General features: G+C 40.4%; 1 protein-coding gene across 2 annotated transcripts in view; it reads left to right on the forward strand.

Moving 5' to 3' along the window:
- Positions 1–399: 399 nt before the first annotated feature.
- Positions 400–13,283, forward strand: part of LOC135116333 (uncharacterized) — a 27,839-nt gene continuing 14,955 nt past the window's right edge. The window contains exon 1 of one of the 2 annotated variants that reach the window (XM_064033687.1): positions 400–554. The gene's annotated coding sequence lies outside the window, so the exon portion shown is untranslated. The remainder of the gene's footprint in view (positions 555–13,283) is intronic. The other variant, XM_064033686.1, reaches the window with a different exon arrangement.

The following is a 13,283-nucleotide window of genomic DNA, read 5'->3' on the forward strand; positions in this document are numbered from 1 at the left end:
GGAGGAGGTCTCGACGCGGGGTGGTTTCGGTTACATTGCTTTTATTTACGTTTTCTTTAGATTCTTGGGCTTTTTGTTAGTGATGCATAATAATATTTTAGTTGAATAAAAGGTATATGTTATCCTGCACTGTTCATGCAGGAGTGTTAGCAGTGCTTTATTGCCTGGGAGGATTCGGTACTAGGATGCTTTGTTATTTGTATTCTCTATACATAAAATTTCAAGGACTTATTGTAATTTGATTTTTTTTTTCATTCATCTAAAGAAATATTGGATGATATGAAAGCAGGGACAACTCACATTTAAAATAAGAATTTAAAAAATGCGTGAAATAAGCAACAATGAAAAAATAATGCTTCGGCGTTAAGCTTGATTCGGCTCTTACCAACTTGAGCCGAGTAAAATAAGTAATTCATTGTCTTCATTGGGGGAAACAAATCAGTGGTCGGCGGGTTGTTGAGTGTGTGGTGCGGTGTTAAGAAAAGCGTTAATTCATTTGCCCTTTTTAGTGATACGTGTAGCCCTTCGCAACACTTCGGCTGTTCAGGAGGGAGGTGAGTGTTCCGTGTAACCCCTGAGAACGAGGCTGCGGGAGGAGGAAAGTGTTTTCTAAATGTTATTTATTTCAATGAGCGGCAGAATTGGCGGGTATCTGAGGGCTGGGCCGGTGTAGTTTTGGCCGGGAATTCTCCTCCTTATTCTTCGTTCTTTTCCGGCTTTTTCATTGTTATATCGTCGTTTCTTTGTCATGTATCGTGTAATCATAAGATTTAGTTGATGAAATACAAATAGAACTTACAATAAGTGTCTAAATAGCACGGTTTCGGAAAGATTCGCTGCTGTTGTAACTACCAAGTATAATTACAGTCATTATACACCGATAAAATTGCTAGCCATAAGAAAATGTAATGTAAAATGTCTTATTCCGTGGCGTACGTTTGACTATTAACTATTATCATACATACATACATATCATACATACATACATATCATACATACGTAGAAAATATATGAACAGATAAATAACACCATACTTAACGAAACATGCAAAAGGTTTCTATGGGAATTAGGGAGATAGAAAGTGAAAGATTAACAACACCGATTCTAACCTTACTTACCCCTACAGAAAAAAAAAAAGCCTTAATAATCCAACAAAGACGTGCATTTTAATTTACTTGACTTTCAACAGGAACTGCTCAAGTGAAAGATTGATAAGACACTGAAAATAAATAGCTGAGTGGGTAGGGTAGAAGAAAGGTAGATAGGTTCTCTCTCCCCTATGGTTCTCTCTCAGCGTCTTACGAGTTCCCCAGTGTGATTATAAAATTATTCTTCATTGATTATTGACCAATGGTGACGTGGGGAGGTAGGGAGTGAAGGGAGGAAGGCACGAAGGCTCAGAGCTGAAGGAATGAATAAGGTAACGATTCTCTCTCTCTCTCTCTCTCTCTCTCTCTCTCTCTCTCTCTCTCTCTAGTGAGTCTTATCTTCTCCCTTCCCTCCCTTTCCTTTCTATTTATTATCTTTTTCTGCCTTACCTATTCACTCTCCCTTCCATCCCTCTCCAATCCTCCTCCTTCCTGTCTTTCCTCCATCCCTCCTTCCATTCACTATCTCTTCTGTGCTCCTTCTCTCCGTCCTTCACTCCTCCGTTTTCTCAATCTCTACTACTCCTCCTGTCTCTTCTCTCTATATTCTCACTGTCTCTCCATCCAAGTCCTTCCCTACCTCTCTCCCTCCTTTCCTCTCCTCCTCCCTCTCCCACACTCGCTCTCTTCATCCCTCCCTCTCTTCCTCCCCCTCTCCCTTCTTGCCTTACTCCATCCCTCCCTCCCTCTCTCCCTCCCTCCCTACCAACTCACCCTCCCTACCTAATCACCCTCCCTCCACCCAAGTTCCTCTTTCCTTCACTCCCTCCCTCCTTCCCTCCCTCGCTCGCCCACATTTCCATCACAAAGACCGCCATTTACTTCCAAGATTCCCTTCGCTAATTGGGTCCAGCTGCCCTCCCTGATGTCTAACAATTTGCCTTTATTTGTATTTATTTTTGTGTGTTATCGCCGTGCCATTCCCTGCCGCGGTACTGCCTGTTTGGTGCTTTCATGTTGTGTTTGTCTGACGGGGCTGCTTTGTTGATGGTGGTGGTGGTGGTGGTGTTATCGATACTTTTTTTGTTATTATTATTATTTATTTATTGTTATGTCTGGTATGTTCATCTATCTCTCTCTCTTTCTCTGTGTTGTTGTTGTTCTTGTCTTCCTCTGTGCCCTTTCTTCGTTCTTTTTCATCCAGTTTATTTGTAATTATTACTTATTTTGTTACTTTCCTCCTTTTCTTGTTTTTCTTGTATTTGTAATAACTTGTTTACTTCTATTATTTCCTTAGTCAATTTCATTTCATCCTTTTTTCCCGATTATGAAAACAATATATTTTTTTCTATTTCTCTTGTTTATATTCTTGCATCCAGTATTATGTTTTTTATATATCTTTTCTTATTATAATAACACTTATTTTTTCCCCTTTTTCATATTTTCCACAATCGCAATCCATTCAAACACTGAACAAAAAATTACACTTTCATTGGCAAGTATTTACAGTCTGTCGTGTGTTTTCAACATATTTTTTTCTTTGATATGAAGCTTCGTCTTAATTTCTGGCATTTTCTCTTTTCTTTACACATTTTCATCTATTTCTACTGCATTTATATTTCACGTGGATAGCCGTAAATTGCATTTTCATTTATTTAAGCACTTTTCTTCCTTTTATTTTATTTTTTTTCAAGTACATTTTACCTACATTTTTCCTTCCCCCCCCCCCCCCACACACACACACACACACACACACACACACACACACACACACACACACACAGACAGGAGCGCACTCACATCTTTTTATACATTCATTCATTCATTCACTCGAGTACCAGAGATGAACAATACGAATATGAAGAGTGGAAGACCATTTTTACTACGAGTAATCTAAGTTAAAAGGACTTTGATGAAATTTACGGACTGAACTGCATGAAAGAGATAGAAAAGATAGAGTGGATTAGCTGATCATGGAGAGAGAGAGAGAGAGAGAGAGAGAGAGAGAGAGAGAGAGAGAGAGAGAGAGAGAGAGAGAGAGAGAGAGAGAGAGAGTCGTAACACACACACACACACACACACACACACACACACACACACACACACACAGTGATAAAATTCTGTTTCCATGACACACTGAGAAAAATGACAACAAAGAGAAGGGAATGAATAGGAAGAGAACAGGGAAAACTAGAAAAAAAAACTGATAAAAAACCAGGAATTTAGATGAAACGAAGGAATAAATCACCACATTTTACGCTACGCAATCACACACACAGCGGATAAACTAACACGGAATCCACGAAATAAATGTGAGGCATAAATGAAAATGATTTAGTTTACCCATTAAAGTCTGTTTTTATTATCATTATTATTCCCATAACTTCATTTACGAACACAAAGCAGGGAGAGAGAGAGAGAGAGAGAGAGAGAGAGAGAGAGAGAGAGAGAGAGAGAGAGAGAGAGAGAGAGAGAGAGAGAGAGAGAGAAATCAGAGAATAAGAGGAAAGGGAAGGGGAAAGAGAATGAAGCGAAAGGCGATAAAACCGATTAGTTGTGAAAATACAAAGGACAATCTTGGAGGGGTCATAGAAAAGGAGAAATGAGGGAACTGTATTAAAGAAAACGATAGAAGGGAACATTGCTGTTATTGAAAGAAAATGGAGCGCTCGTTGGATTAGTAGATATTCCAGGAGGGAAGTAGTGTAATAGAGAGAGAGAGAGAGAGAGAGAGAGAGAGAGAGAGAGAGAGAGAGAGAGAGAGAGAGAGAGAGAGAGAGAGAGAGAGAGAGAGAGAGAGCAGATTATTTCGCTGCCTTTTTCTCTCTTTTTTCTCTTTCATTTTTTACTCCCTATTCTCTATTTTTCCTACTCCTTGTAGCTCCATTCCTATCATTCCTACCTCCCTTTTCTTCATGAGTATCTTTTTTTCCTCCTTTTACTCTCCCTGCCTCTCCTCGGGTCCAGAGAGAGAGAGAGAGAGAGAGAGAGAGAGAGAGAGAGAGAGAGAGAGAGTTTGTGTGTGTGTGTGTGTGTGTGTGTGTGTGTGTGTGTGCCAACTCTACAATAAGACAAACAAATGCATATATTGTATCACCTCATAATTACTCTCTCTCTCTCTCTCTCTCTCTCTCTCTCTCTCTCTCTCTCTCTCTCTCTCTCTCTCTCTCTCTCTCTCTCTCTCGCGTATGATAAATGACCTTGACCAGCCCAAGGTCATTTAAATGCTGGCAAAGAGACATAACTGCAACTATTTATTTTGGTTCTAATTAATTATTTTGTCGGTGCAGCTGTTGATATGGCCAGCTGCAGCCAACCACCCAGCGTATTACAGCGCCAGCCCCTACTCTCTCTCTCTCTCTCTCTCTCTCTCTCTCTCTCTCTCTCTCTCTCTCTTTGAAGGAGGGATAGACAGGGGAATGGTCGATACAGAGGAAAGGGAGGTAGGAATGGAGGAAAGGGAGATAGAGATGGAGGAAAAAAAGGACAGAGAAGAGGAAACAAGGAGAGGATAGGGAGGGAAAGATAGGGAATAAATTTTCTAGTTTACTTTATCATTTATTTCATTTTATCTATTTGATTTGAGTATTTTTATATTTTCATGAGTTTATTTTGTCTAATCTTATTTCATCTTATTATTGTCATTATTATTTTTTTTTTCTGGTATAAGTAACTCATTCACCCATGTGCCGTGTCTGACTTTCTTACTTCCTTACTTACTTATTCTATCTTACTCATTTTATTAATTCATTCATTTCATTTATTTTTCGCCGGTACAAGCAACTCACTCCCTCCCGCGCCGTGTCAGTGTCGGGTGGAAGGTTCGCGCGGGGCGGCAGGGGTGTTCCAATGGTGATGGCAGTGGACTTTAATGGACTGACAGCCTCTCTCCGCCCCGCCACCAGCCTCGGGAGATAATGGGTTCAGTTCATGCACCTCTGTTAGTAATTAGAGTACCTTGCTTCACTCACACACAGACACACACACACACACACACACTCTCTCTTTCTCTCTCTCTCTCTCTAACAACAACAACAACAACAATAATGATAATAATAAACTATAAGAGTGATTGTACTAGTAGTGGTAGTATATTAGCAGTACAGAAGCAGCAGCAGCAGCAGCAGACATCATTACAATAAATACTATGACCACATTGATAACATTACCACCACCACCACCATCACCATCACCACACACACCCATAGCTCTGAAGAAACCCTCACTACTCCCCTACACACACACACACACACACACAAACAAACGCACACAAATACATGACACTAATATACTTAAGCTCAATAACAAGCTAATCAAACACCACTATACCATTACACTCTCTAGTACACGCCTATCCTCCTGTAATCTTCCTCCTCCCGATGACCTTCATAATGAAACCCTCGCTGAATACTTGATCCGCTCCTTAATTTATTCAAGACACGTAGTCGGTAATTAGTTGCTCTTTCAGCGGGATGGACGCGCACGTAATGTTACCGCCTGTGTTTTAATTAGCCAGAAAATTGCTTCCGTGCCAGGCTCCCAATCGCGCACCGCCCTCTCAGGATTCATTACCCAATCGAAGTGTTCTTTGCTGATCCACGTCAATGATCTCCGGTTCCTCTCTTGTGTTCTCGCTGAAGATAAACACTACCGCCAAGAATAGGAGATTAAACGGTACTTGAAGGAGTGGTTAAGTGATGTTAATTTTCTTCTGATTCTTTTTGTATTCTCGTTTTCTTTGAAGATGAACAGACCACAAAAGAAAGAAAAAGGAAAATATGTAGAAGTGTTTGATCTTTCTTTTGGGGACTGGCGCCTCTGTGGGCATTTTTTTTTTTTTCGTTCTCTTTCTTGCACATAGCCACTGCCCTTCCTTAAAAGTAGTTAGGCAATGTTAATTTTATCATATTCTCCTGTATTCCCGTTTTCTATTGAGATAAACAGTACCACAAAAAAGGAAAAAAGAATAAATGAATGAATGGTATTTGAAAGTGTAGTAAAGCAATGTTGATTTTATCTTGATCTCCTGCATTCTCGTTTTCTTTGGAAATAAACAGTATTACCAAACAAGGGAATAAATTGAAGTATTTGAAAGAGTAGTTAAGTATTGTTAGTTTCATCTACGTTGAAATTAAAAACGACACTACAAGGAAATTGACGTGAAATGCGTGGAGATTTCTGAGAGTGTAGTTGTTTGATTGATATTTATTGTATGTATGTTTATTGTACATATTGTTTATATTGTATGTCTGCGCGCACGTGTGTGTGTGTGTGTGTGTGTGTGTGTGTGTGTGTGTGTGTGTGTGTTCATACTTACATTTTCCGCGTAATTAAAAGTAAATATCAAAACGACAAAGAAAATGCGAGAACATCTGAAAAAGTAATATGATTTATTAGGCAGATGATGAAATGTGTTTTCTCTCAAGTAAATATGAAAAGAAAAGTAAGAAAAGATAACAAAAATAAAAACTTTATTGAGAATTTTAGATAAACATTATTCGTGGAAAGAAATATTAGAGTATTTCATTTATAGTAAAAAAAAAATAAATAAATAAATAAAACGTGAAAATATGAATATGAAAATATAAACATGTCTCTTTCTAAAAATATGAAAAAAGGAAAAGAAAACCCAGAGCAGCAATTTAGATTTTAATTTTGAAGGCGAGCTGCTACTACACCTCTCCTTTGGGCCCTGTGGTGGTGGGGGGAGGGTGAGCATAATGATGTATACTGCATGGGTGCTGCTGCTGCTGCTAGTGTTGTTGCTGGTGCTGCTACTGCTGCTGGTGATGCTACTGTTGCTGTCACTGTTGCTACCAATATTATGACTGCTACTACTGATGTTGCTTCTACTGTTACTACTACTACTATTACTGCTGCTACTACTACTACTGCTACTACTACTACTACTACTACTACTACTACTACTACTACTACTACTACTACTACTACTACTACTACTACTACTACTGCTCCTGCTTTTGTTGTTGTTGCTGCTGCTGCTGCTATTATTACTCTTTTACTACTACTACTACTACTACTACTACTACTACTACTACTACTACTGCTGCTACTGCTGCTGCTGCTGCTGCTGCTGCTGCTGCTGCTGCTGCTGCTGCTGCTGCTGCTGCTGCTGCTGCTACCACTGCTGCTGCTGCTGCTGCTGCTGCTGCTACTACTACTACTACTACTACTACTACTACTACTACCACTGCTGCTGCTACTACTACTACTACTACTACTACTACTACTACTACTACTACTACTACTACTACTACTACTACTGCTGCTGCTGCTGCTGCTGCTGCTGCTGCTGCTGTTGTTGCTGCTGCTGCTGCTATTATTACTCTGTTACTACTACTACTACTACTACTACTACTACTATAACTCTACTACTATTCTTCTAGGAATAACAGCTAGTAATAAATTCACCACCACTTTTACTACCACTACTACTACTACTACTACTACTACTACTACTACTACTATTACTACTACTACTGTTACTACCACCACCCCCACGACTACAACTCTACCACTATCATTGTAGGAACAGCAACCACCACCACCACCACGCCAGCTTCACGGTATGAACAAGACCTCCATCACAGTACTTTCCACACTTCCACCCGGGAACGTGGAGTACTCTCGTAGCCTCGGTTTGCAAACACGCGTAATTTAGGAGTGTGTAGGTGTACTCTCTCTCTCTCTCTCTCTCTCTCTCTCTCTCTCTCTCTCTCTCTCTCTCTCTCTCTCTCTCTCTCTCTCTCTCTCTCTCTCTCTCTCTCTCTCTCTCTGTATTCTAGTTTATTCTACTCCATTTGTACTCTGCAATATTTTCAGCAATTCATCGTATTTCTGAAGCAAGAGGAAACAAATTAAACATACACAACACACTCGTACCTCTTTCCTTCCTCCTTCTCCTCCTTCTCCTTCTCCTTTCTCGTCCTCTCACTTCTCCTTGATTAGTTCACTTCAAGGCACCTGGCTGAATGAAAAACACCAGTATTTACTATCTACTACTATCCACCTGTACTATTCTAACACTGTCCTTAACTAACACTTCTCTTGGAAACTCTAGGCTTTTGTGGTCGTTAGTAAGACACGTGGAAAGGAGAGGAAGTGTAGACTCTCTCTCTCTCGCTTTCACGGTGCGGGTATTTCCACGTGAGTCATGTTCAATACAGATCTCTCTCTCTCCAAGGCCAGAAGACGGAGAGAAGGGAGGTCTGCAGCGTCTATTCTGTAAAGGGACGAGTTTCCTTTCGCTCTTTGACGTAGTTGTGTTGTGTTGCGTATTTTTGTGGCAAATCTTCCATCTGTGCTGTCAAATTGAAATCCACGATGTTTATGTGATTTTTCCGCGTGTCAGGGAGAGTGAGGGGAAGTGAGGGAGCGGCTGGGAGAGGGGAGTGTGCAGCAGATAGAGTGAGGGAAAGAGAGGGATTGGGAAGGAAAAAAAGGGTTAAAAAAGAGGAAATGTGAGGATGAGAAATTAAGTCACATAAATTATCTAAGAGCAAATGTATGTGTGTGTGTGTGTGTGTGTGTGTGTGTGTGTGTGTGTGTGTGTGTAAGGAATGTGTGGTGTACGTTTCCAGTATTTATTCCCACAGTCTTCATAGTTTTTATTCCTGAAGAGAAATCGAGGTTGTGTATAAATGAATCAGAATCTTTTTTTTTAATCGTGTTGTTTGATGATGCGACTATGAACTGGAGAGAGAGAGAGAGAGAGAGAGAGAGAGAGAGAGAGAGAGAGAGAGAGAGCTGTTAGTACTCATGCATTCAAATACAGCTAATGTTATCTCTCTTCCTCCTTCCCCGCTCTCTCTCTCTCTCTCTCTCTCTCTCTCTCTCTCTCTCTCTCTCTCTCTCTCTCTCTCTCTCTCTCTCTCTCTCTCTCTCTCTCTCTCTCTCTTCCTGGAGCCCGGAGAGAGATTTGTAGCATTCTCTTTCTTTCATTCTTCTCTACATCGTTATCCCATCTTTTCCTCTCTCTTTTGCTTTCTCTATCCCTCCTCCTTATCGTCTCTTCCACACATGCTTTCTATTATTCTCTCTCTCTCTCTCTCTCTCTCTCTCTCTCTCTCTCTCTCTCTCTCTCTCTCTCTGTTTTGTTCTCTTTTTCATCTATTTCCTCATTTACTCTCCTTGCTATTCATCTTCCGTGCCTTCATTCATCCTCTTCCTCCTCCCGTTCATCTTGTCTTTCTTTCCCCTTCCTCCTTCCTTTATCTTCCGTTTCTCTTTTTACATATTTTTGTCTTACTGTCTTCCCTGTCTTCTTGTCTTCCTCTTCCTTCTGTTCACCATTTCCTCGTCTTGCCTTTGTTTCTCTTCTTCCTCCTTTCTTCCTCTTCTTTCGTATACGTTCTTACTTGTGCTCTTTCGTATGTTCCCCTCTTCCTCTCCCTTCCATGTATTCCTTTCTTCCTCTTCCTCTGTCTTCCGTGTCTTCGCCTCTTTCATTCTTCCTCTTCTCTTGCATGCATCCTCCTCCTCCTCCTTCCATACTTTCCTTTTCCTTCTTCCTCTTCTTGTATTCCTTGTCTTCGTTTCTTCCTCTTCCTCTTGCTTCGTCTTCCTTTCCCCTCCTGTTCTTCTTCCTCGTAGTATCTTCCATGTCTTTTCTTCTGTCATCCATGTCTTCCCCTCTTCCTCTTCCTCACCTGTCCTTCACGTGGTGGGTCGCGGAGGAGGCGGCGGCGGGTCTATTGGTGCAGGTGGTGTCACGGGTGAGACAGACGGCTGCCAGGTGGTGATGGAGGCAGGTGGGAACTCGCCAGGTGATGGGAGAACGTCCACCTTACCACCTGTTTCAATATTCCCATGTTTCGTTTCTCATTCCTCGCCTCTCCTTGATATTGGTTCAGTTTGCAGTTTCATTTTTTTTTCTCTCTCTCTCTCTCTTTCTCACTCTTCTGTTCTCTTCGTTACTCTCTTTCTCTTTCTCGTTCTGTCTTTCTCTCGGTTTAGTTAGTTTTGTATTTTTTTTCTCTTGTCTTGGTCTTTGTGTCTATCTCTCCTTCCTTCTTGTTTCTCTTCTTTGGTAACAATTTGTTTTTGAAGTTCTAAGGTGTTAGTCTTGCTCCCCCGCCATGGTAACTCTCTCTCTCTCTCTCTCTCTCTCTCTCTCTCTCTCTCTCTCTCTCTCTCTCTCTCTCTCTCTCTCTCTCTCTCTCTCTCTCTCTCTCTCGTGCCAATCAACTTCTGCCCTCCCCTGGTTAAAGTTAAAGTTACCTCGTCCCTTGTGGCAATTCGAGTGTGTGTGTGTGTGTGTGTGTGTGTGTGTGTGTGTGTGTGTGTGTGTGTGTGTGTGTGTGTGTGTGTGTGTGTGTGTGTATGCGTGCGTGTGTGCGTGAGCATTTAGTTGGTCTGTGTGTCTCTCTGTCTCTGTGGTTCCCTTTCTCTTTACTCCCACCCCTTTCTCTCTCTCTCTCTCTCTCTCTCTCTCTCTCTCTCTCTCTCTCTCTCTCTCTCTCTCTCTCTCTCTGGTTAAAGAGGGCGCCCTGCTAAGCCCCCCGCCGCGCTCCACCTCGCGACAATCACCATGCAAATTGTCTTCAAAGTTTCCGTGGCTTAGTTTGCTTCGCTGTGTACTTGTGTGTGTGTGTGTGTGTGTGTGTGTGTGTGTGTGTGTGTGTGACTATGTTTGCTTTCTATCTTATGCTGCTTTGTGTCAGTGTGAATGGTGGTGGTTATAATGGTGTCTATTGTAATGAGGGTTAAGAGTTTTCAATAGTGGTTTTAAGAGTGTAACATGACAAGACTAACCTAACCTAGAAAAAAAAAGGAAAAGGAGGAGGAGGAGGAGGAGGTGATGGTAGTGGTTATGTCTCTGAACGTCATTGCTGGTGAGAACAATAGCGATACACACTAAAATTTCACTGTCTCCGTTCCTCACTTCCTTGTCACTCTCACCTGTCCATCTCCTCGTCACCTCACCTGCTCGATCTATCCTCTTCACTCGCCTTTACCTCTCTCTTGGGAAGTCCTCTCCTCTCCTCCTCCTCCTCCTCCTCTCCCTCTTCCTCTTGCTCCTCTCTTTCCTCACCCTCTTCTCTTGTTGCCTTCCATATCTATCAACATTACATCTCCTCACTTCTCTTTCTTTTTTCTTTCTTTTCTGTTTCCTCGTGAGTGTTTTCTCTCTCTCTCTCTCTCTCTCTCTCTCTCTCTCTCTCTCTCTCTCTCTCTCTCTCTCTCTCTCTCTCTCTCTCTCTCTCTCTCTCTCTCTCTCTCTCTCTCTCTCTCTCTCTCTCTCTCTCTCTGGATTTGAGGGGGGGGGTTGGTGGGTGCAAGGAGCTTATCTTTAATTTTCTTTCCATTTTTTTTACTTTTTTTTCCTTCTTTCCAATTTTCAATCAGTTTCGCTTCATTAGTCTCCAGGTAAAAGTTTGTGGCAGGTAGTTTTCTTTGTTCATTTCGCTTCCTACTTTTTTAACTCCTCAAATGCTCTCTCTCTCTCTCTCTCTCTCTCTCTCTCTCTCTCTCTCTCTCTCTCTCTCTCTTACAGGTGGGTTTTCACGTGGTGTGTGCGACAATTGACTATAAGAGGTGTAATTCCACACCTTGATTGGTGATAAAGCAAAGGTGTACTTGTTACGTGACTCAAAGAGGAAATATGTAAGTTCTTTTCTTCTCTCTTCTTTCCTCTGCCTTCCCTCCTTTCATCTTGCCTTATTATTGTTATTCTTTCGTTCTTGTTCTTTCTTCGTTTTTCTCTATCTTCGTTTTTCTCTTTCTTTCTTCGTCTTCTTGCGTTTTGTTTGTTGTTTTCTTTCGTTCTTGTTCTTCCCTTCTCTTCCCTTACAAAAATCTTAGACTTTTCAATTTCTATCATTCCTCCTTTTCTACTTATTTTTATTTATCTAAAAATAATATTCACCTTTCTGTTCTTCTCTGATTATTCTCCATCATATTTTATTCATTATTTTGATGTCTTGCGTTGGCTGTCATCTCTGGTATTTATCATGTCATTAAGTTTCATCATCTTTATTGCTCCTTTCTTCGTAGTAACGTCACGGAAGTATCACTGTGTCATTGTTTTTCATTTCCTTTGGGTGTAAAATGTTCCTTTGTTTTCTTTACGCTGCCAGACACTATAGTACTTCTGCTGGAATTTTGTTTTTTCTCTTATATTTCTTTCGTATCATAAAATGTTCTTGGTGTTATTTTTTTTTTTATATTATATTATCGGTCTCTTTATGCTTTCAAAACTTTTCTTCTGTTTTTTTTTCTTTTCTTTTATGTTTTGTTTCAATAGTATCTTAAAGTATTCTTGGTTGTTGTTCTTATTTCATATTATCGTCCAGTTTTGTTGCATTTTCTTCTAAATTTATTCGATGGCACAAAACATTCTTGATGTAAAATGTTTTTTTTTTTTTTTGTATCACGTTATTCATCACTTTTGTTTGATTCATTCTCCTTTGTGTAAATGTCATCATTCTTCTTAACAACTTACCAATTTTGTTTTGTTTACATTCATTTGCTTTTCGTAACAGTCCATTACTTATGTTGTATTCATCTTTGTATTTCTTCCGTAACTCAAAACATTCTTGCTGCAAACATTCTTTTTCTTAACTACTGATCACTGTTTTATTTACATTCACATTCGTCTTTTCTTAACAATGTATCACTTATATTTTATCACTATCCATCACTTTTTTATTTCTTCCGCAACCCAAACCAGCTGCAAACGTTCTCTTTCTTAACTATTGATCACAGTTTTATTTAGTTCAACATTCCTTCGGCAGCAAAAATTTATGTATTTCCAAACTCCTCTTGAACTTCCTGAAGAACCATTATCTCCTTCTTCCTTCCTTCTTCCTTTCTTTCCCGTCCCTTTCTTTCCTCCTTCCTTTCCTCCTCCTTCCCTTCGCCTTTTTTTTTTTTATGTTTATCTCTCTCCCAATGCAATATTTTTTCCTTAACTCTTCCTCTCCAGTTTATTTTATCCAAGTTTCCTTTTATGGTGCTGAGGGGACCATTATCGTCTGCCCCCTTTTCTTTTACCCTTACTTACGCCTTCTCTTTACTTTACTTCCTCTTTTTTATCCCCTCTTTCCTTTCTTCCTTTCCTTCTTCCCTTCCTTCTGTCGTTTCTTCCCTCCCTTCGTTTTTTTCCTCGTATTTGTTTCTTTTTTTTTGTTTCTTTCTCTCTTTTTTTCTTTCATCTTTCCTTCTTTACTTCCC

This window comes from Scylla paramamosain, chromosome 31 (genome assembly GCF_035594125.1).
Source record: "Scylla paramamosain isolate STU-SP2022 chromosome 31, ASM3559412v1, whole genome shotgun sequence".
Taxonomy (NCBI): Eukaryota; Metazoa; Arthropoda; class Malacostraca; order Decapoda; family Portunidae; genus Scylla; species Scylla paramamosain.